Genomic DNA, 7,405 nt, shown 5'->3' on the forward strand with positions numbered 1-7,405 from the left:
AGGATGTACATCATAGCATATTAGTAATATGAATTAACCGAGTAGTATCTACCAGTTAAGATTCACATGTAATAACTTGGTACGAAAAGATTTATTTTGATTTCAAAATTCATATATATTAAATATACATAAAATTTCTTCAGGGGAAATAAGTTAATACTTCATCGGTTATTGTTGCTAGTATTTCTTGGTAACTACGATGCGTATGAAGTTGATGTTCAAGGTACATATTGTGATGTTGAGGCTTGCGGTGCGGATGTTGTTGGTGGTGGTAATGGTACTGTTGGTGTTGTTGTCGGTGGTACTGTTGATGCCGGAGATTCTGCTGGTGCTTGTAACCTTTGCACCATATTCTCCAAAGCCACTACCCGAGCGCGAAGCTCGTTGACTTCTTCTACTACACCCGGATGATTGGCGGTTCGGACGAGCGGATGAATAAGATCCAGAATTTGAGAGAGTATATGATCATGACGAGAAATTCTGGAGATGAGAGAGAAAATGGTATTGCGAACAGGTTCGCCGGTAAGTGCTTCAGGTTCTTCGCCAAGAGGGCAATGTGGTGGATGGAAGGGATCGCCTTCTTCTTGTCTCCAATAATTAAGTAGGCTACAAACCCATCCCCAATTTATCCAGAATAGATGATGGCTAATTGGTTGATCCATTCCGGTTACACTGTCTTCGGAATTCAGATGAATATCCATATCGGAATAGCTGTCAGAGTTTAAGGAATTTGAAGTAGATACGGGATCCATCTTGTATAATTAGGGAGATGATTTTTTTTTTATATGAATTAGATTATAGAATGTAGATTGGTATTCTTCAATACATAATTTACATATGTATATATAATACCAAATTCCATAAATCACGGAGAAATTTTGGAAGATGTCAGGAAAAGTTTACAGTAACAGATAAGCTAAGATATGAATTTTGTCTATACGCTATTCATACAATCAATGCAGTAAGACGTTTCTAGACTAGGAATGATAAGCAGGTAATTTTCGACAAAAATGATAAGCAAAACTTTTGACATGCAGACACGGTCGAAGTCCAGACTTACTAATGCATCCTAACAACTATCAGTTAGACACACTCATGCAAGACCTGGTTCGCTAGGACCAATGCTCTGATACCAACTGTGACGATCACTCCAAATCCATATGTACGAACACGTCATTCATTGATTTCATTGCGAGGTATTTGACCTCTATATGATACGTTTTGTAAACATTGCATTCTTTTGAAAAGGCACACTATAAATGAATATATAAATCAAAGGTTTTCGACATCTGATGATTTCTACATATAGACAATCAGCATAAATAATAGTTTACAACAGTATTTTTGTTGACAATGCAGTCAAAGTAAGATACATGGTGATGATTTGGTGAATGCAACGTTTCCTTGAAAAATATGTCATGTGAGACTCCATGCACATAGCTTGTCTAACATCTAAGCAAACATCGGAAGACTTCTAGGAAACCTGAGAATAAACATGCTAACAAGTGTCAACACAAAAGTTGGTGAGTTCATAGTTTTAATGTTGCGCATAATCTGTATATAAAGGTGGATCACAAGATTTCAGTTGTTTCATCCAGAAACGTTTATCAAAATATTCTACGAAATTGAGCACCCTGGTAACTAAACTTAACGTATATATAATTTATACCCTTTGTAAAATCATCTTAATAATACACGCAAACCAACGTGTACGCTTCTCAAATAGCATACGTCCGTTAAAAGGCTAGTGCTCTAGCTCGGACGGGGATATCAAGCCCTATGGATCCATATACTACTACTCGCGCCCACCAGTTCTTATAACTGGCAGTTAACAGTTACCAAAGCTAAGGGATTTTCGGTTCAAACTCAGTGTATAATTTAGTATGTACTTGTATCCATTGCGTTTAAAATAAAGTGCATGTATTCTCAGCCCAAAAATATATATTGCAAAAGCAATTAAAAAGGGATCAATGAAACTCACACTTTATAATTATTGTAAAACAGTTATTAAAGCATTTGCATGTATTCTCAGCCCAAAAATGTAAAGGGTAAAAGGGATCATATGAAACTCACACTTTATAATTATTGTAAAACAGTTATTAAAGCATTTGCATATATTCTCAGCCCAAAAATGTAAAGGGTAAAAGGGATCATATGAAACTCACACTTTATAATTATTGTAAAACAGTTATTAAAGTATTTGCATGTATTCTCAGCCCAAAAATGTAAAAGGTAAAAGGGATCATATGAAACTCACCTTAGCAGCATATAAAGTCGTTCACCAAAATGTGATCGAAACACGGATTATCAAATAACCGTAAATCTCAACATATCAATATTGAGATTCAATATTGTAGAAAAGTATGTAGACGTAACGGAGATGATAACACTAGGTTTGACTTGCAAATAATACCCATGAATATTACCCATAACCTCCTTGGCAATAACCCATAATTTCCTTAGCTTTATCCCGCTCATAAAACTATTTTGAAGGTGACACGCTCATAACCTCGTCGTAGTATTTTATGTATATATACTACTAACAATAATATTATAATAAGATTAATAATAATAATATTAATCTTAATAATAATAATAATAATAATAATAGTAATAATAATAATAATAATAATAATAATAATAATAATAATAATAATAATAATAATAATAATAATAATAATAATAATAATATAATAAATAAATATCTACGGAGTAATTAAAAATGAGATCAGAAACAGAAATGATCGGGTATTTATAGTTGTGGCCTGTCCCTGTGTAACGACCAGGAATTTTCCGATCGTTCTATACTTATGAGATTAATATTTACATAAATTAAACCTTACCAACATGATAAGCAATCCAAACTGTTGAGACTTATATTTTTGAAAAGAGTTTTACACAACGTTTGACCGTCCAATTTGACCGATGATATCACGAACTATATAACACACGATAATTATACGATTATGTATATGTACATATCTATACATATTTAACATGATTTAAGGATGGTTTAACATTTCATTGTGAACTAACAACAACGAGTTATAAGTATACTTTGAGACCACTAACTTAAGTTTTCAAAACGATAACTATATGTAACGTTCTTTGACATATATACTTACAATCTTTAATGTGTTGTGATTTATGTCACCAATATGATTTAAGTGTAATGGGATTAATTTGTAACCAAAATAATCTTGATAAATATTAAACAAGTTTGGGGAAGTGTGGAGTGCACACTTGTTTGAACTTATCTTGATTATGACGGGGGTTCGGGGGCAGCGCCCCCGATAAGCGGGGTCCAAGGGGTGGCAACCCCTGGCGGGGTCCAAGGGGCAGAGCCCCTGGCTGGGCTAACATTGCTTTATTAAAAATGTCTTAAAATTTTATTTTGGCCCAGTTTGCCCCAAAAATAAAAGCCCAGTTTTGAGCCTCTTTTACAGTTATAAACCCGTCCATATTTGAATTCTCGTTCCGATTCCTCAAAATTTCTACAAGTATATCTAGGGTATATGTAACCGTATCATACCCAGCTTCTATACGTATTTACTATTGGTATATACCAACAATAAACTTCAATGATCAGCCACTAGACATGATGTTACATGTGGGAACCAGCCATTTAACCTCATGTGTGACTTTTGTGCAAGAAAACAAACTAAATCTCCTATATATCCATCCCATAATCATGCTATTTTGCACACACACATATACAATTTCATTTCCAATTTTCTTTCAAGTTAATTCATTCCCTAATCTCTCTTCATTTACCTACTCAAGAACGTATCAATATAGTCATCCGATTTCAAGGAGATTACTTTCAAATCTTTCAATCTCACTCCACCACTCTTTTGATTCCAAGATTTTTCTTACCTTTTCCAGTAGCTTTGTCCAAGTAACTTGAGGTAGTAACCTTATTCATAACCTTATTCGATTCATATTTATATAGCTATCTTATTTTGTGTTATAAAATTTTAACAACAAGAACATAGTTTGAGTGATTTCAAACTTGTTCGCAAACTAAATAGATCCTTCTAATTTGATTTTTTAAAAACACTTCAAGACCTGTAATATATCATATTATGACAAAATCGGATTAATCATATCTTGGCTAATTAACATAATATTTAATATATATTTACTTATGATTTTATTTTATATATTTCAGGACCACCCGTAAACAACACGAGAAGTTTAATCATAAGACCTCATGATTGTACGCAACACGTCATTTGACAACACGGTACTTTATGTACGCAACACGTTATTTGACAACATGGTACCATGGGTCAAGATTAATTCTGATCAACACGAATACGATGGGGTCTTTATTTATTTTATTTAAGCAACTAATTGTGGACCACTAACATTGGACTGCTAACTACGGACTAAGAAAATATTAAAAGTATTAAAAGTATATATATATATATATATATATATATATATATATATATATATATATATATATATATATATATATATATATATATATATATATATATATATATATATATGTAACGATTTCTTGAAAAGAAAATATGTTGATATATTATATATATGGTTAGGTTCGTGATATCTATCGGAGACCAAGTCGAGTTAAATACCTTCAAGACAAAAGTGAGTATATAGTCCCACTTTTAAACTCTAAATATTTCGGGATGAGAATACATGCATTTTATGATTTACGTTATGGACACAAGTGATAAAAAAATATATTCTACGTTGAGTTGTACCACTGGCATACTTCCCTGTAGCTTGGTAACTACTATTTACATGTGGTATTGTAAACGCGAATCCTGTTGATAGATCTATCGGGCCTGACAACCCCAACCGGACTGGACGACCAGTATTCAACGGTTGCACAGTACTTCGTTTCGGTGACTACACTTGGTACAGTGTAGTGAGATTTAATAATAAAGGGAATATGCGACGTTGATTAAATGTTAAGTATGGTTATCAAGTGCTCAACCACTTAGAATATTTTTATTAAAACGTTTATGTATATGAAATCTTGTGGTCTATATTTATAACGCTGCTAGCATTAAACCTATATCTCACCAACTTTATGTTGACGTTTTAAGCATGTTTATTCTCAGGTGATAACTAAAAGCTTCCGCTGCAACATGTTGAATTTAAGCAAGATCTTGAGTATGCATATTTGTGTCAAAAATAAAACTGCATATCGGAGGATTTGTAATGTAAAATATGTTGGAGGTCGTATTGTTATTATCACATGTAAAGTTTGTAAGTCTAAGATTATCGCTAAACGATAATCATTATTAAGTTGTTTAAACCTTGTATTTGTAATAAAAGCTATGGTTTGTATTGTAAAAACGAATGCAGTTTTTGAAAAATGTCGCATATAGAGGTCAATACCTCGCGATGAAATCATATGTTATTGTATTCGTCCTTATGGTTAAGGTCGGGTTATGACACCCTGGTGGCCATGCGATCGCATGGCTGGGAAGGCTATATCCCATGCGATCGCATGGGCCGGCTGTCCAGCACACAATCCTTTTGTTTTCTTGCTTGTCGACATATTTTAATATTAATATAATATATATAATTTATATAATTAATTATATATTATATTAAATTCATGTGCATAGTTGATTTGTAATTTTTGTTCCGAAAAGTCGTATGTCGTCACTCGACTTATGTCCCGGTTCCGGTTTTTCGAACGCCCTTTCGTACGCTGAGAAAACTAGTTCTTTTCGTTTCGTGACTCCTACCATTGTCAAAATATAGTCTTAAATCATCCATAAACTATACCACTGTAGCAAAGTTACTGTAGCAAAGTTAATTTTTACTGTAGAAATTCACTGTAGCAAAGTCAATTTTTACTGTAGCAATTTCATTGTAGCAAATAGTGATTTTTGAAAACACTGTAGCATTTTGGGTACTGTAGCAATTTGAAAATACTGTAGCAAATTAGTGTTTTACTGGTTCATCTTAAACGCTTTAGTTAACTTATCTAAATATCAATCGAATCAATAAACGAATGTTACTATCGTTTACTAAATAACTTGAAATTATATATATGTATATATCTTTTTAATATACATAAATCAATTTTTAAATACACATTGGAAGTTATTTATAAATAAATTTTAATAATAAATATTTCAACTTATCATATATATTCAAATAGATATTTAAACCAATAAGTTTAATGTACGGTATCAAATAATTAATACATTGTTACCTTTTCAAGTTATAGTATATATGTATCTATTTACATATAATTGTTCGCGAATCGTCGAAAACAACTGAAGGGTATTTAAATATATAAAAGTAGTTCAAAAATTTTGAGATTCAGTTTTACAGACTTTGCTTATCGTGTCGGAAATGTAAATCATACTTAGATTATGTTTAAATTTGGTCAGAAATTTCCGGGTCATCACATAAAGTTTAGGTGCTTAATGTTTAAAAGAGAAATCCAGCTTTGAATGGTTCAGCTGCTAAATCATTCAGTATCATCTGTCATTCAGAAGTCAGAATCGAACGCACTGAATGTTGAATGGTTCAGCATTCAGCTTTGAACCATTCAATTAAGTCGTAAACATATGCACCATAAGCCACCCCCGAACATAAATCCTGGCTTCCCTCGGTCTATAGAACAAAATAACAGTGTAGCTTAATAAGAAATATCAAAGAAAAATGATATATGACATGATAATTTGATCACATAATCAGAACCCATGAAGACCCATTTTTTAGAATTCGATCAGCCACCTTAGCATTAGGATTCATCTCCAACCTGTATAGCCTACCAAAATTTTTGCACAAACAAACATTTCCAAGCCAAATGTCTTTCCAAAACAATGTATCCTTACCGTTACCAACAGAAATATCGAAAAGGATGATGATAAATCAATATTCCACTTTCTCAACAGTGAATCGGTTTTTAGAATATTTTACCACGTCGAACAATTAAAACCCGCCCCATGATTGTCTTTCATATTCATTCCCCCATCCCGACCATAAATACTCTTGATTATTCTTACCCAAAAAGCATTATTTTCTATACGAAATCGCCACCATCATTTTCCTAATAAGGCTAAGTTTTTTTTTATTATTTTTTTTAGCCTTAAAGGACCCAATATTAAACCCGCCCTTTTCGTAAGACGAAAGTAAGAAGTCCCAACTCACCCAAGCCATTTTACTATTTTCCCCCATCCCGCCCCAAAAAAAAATTACGACGCATACCTTCCAATACGTTGACGACGCCCGACAAAGCACGAAATAGGAATAAGCATACAACGGGAGGCTACTTAGCACCGACTTGATGAGAGTAAGATGACCACCAAATGAAAGCGACTTTGCCTTCCAATCCGATAATCTACCCTGAATTTTCTCAACATATGGATCCCAATCTTTAATTTTGTTCATCTTTTGCCCT

This window comes from Rutidosis leptorrhynchoides, chromosome 1 (genome assembly GCF_046630445.1).
Source record: "Rutidosis leptorrhynchoides isolate AG116_Rl617_1_P2 chromosome 1, CSIRO_AGI_Rlap_v1, whole genome shotgun sequence".
Lineage (NCBI taxonomy): Eukaryota > Viridiplantae > Streptophyta > Magnoliopsida > Asterales > Asteraceae > Rutidosis > Rutidosis leptorrhynchoides.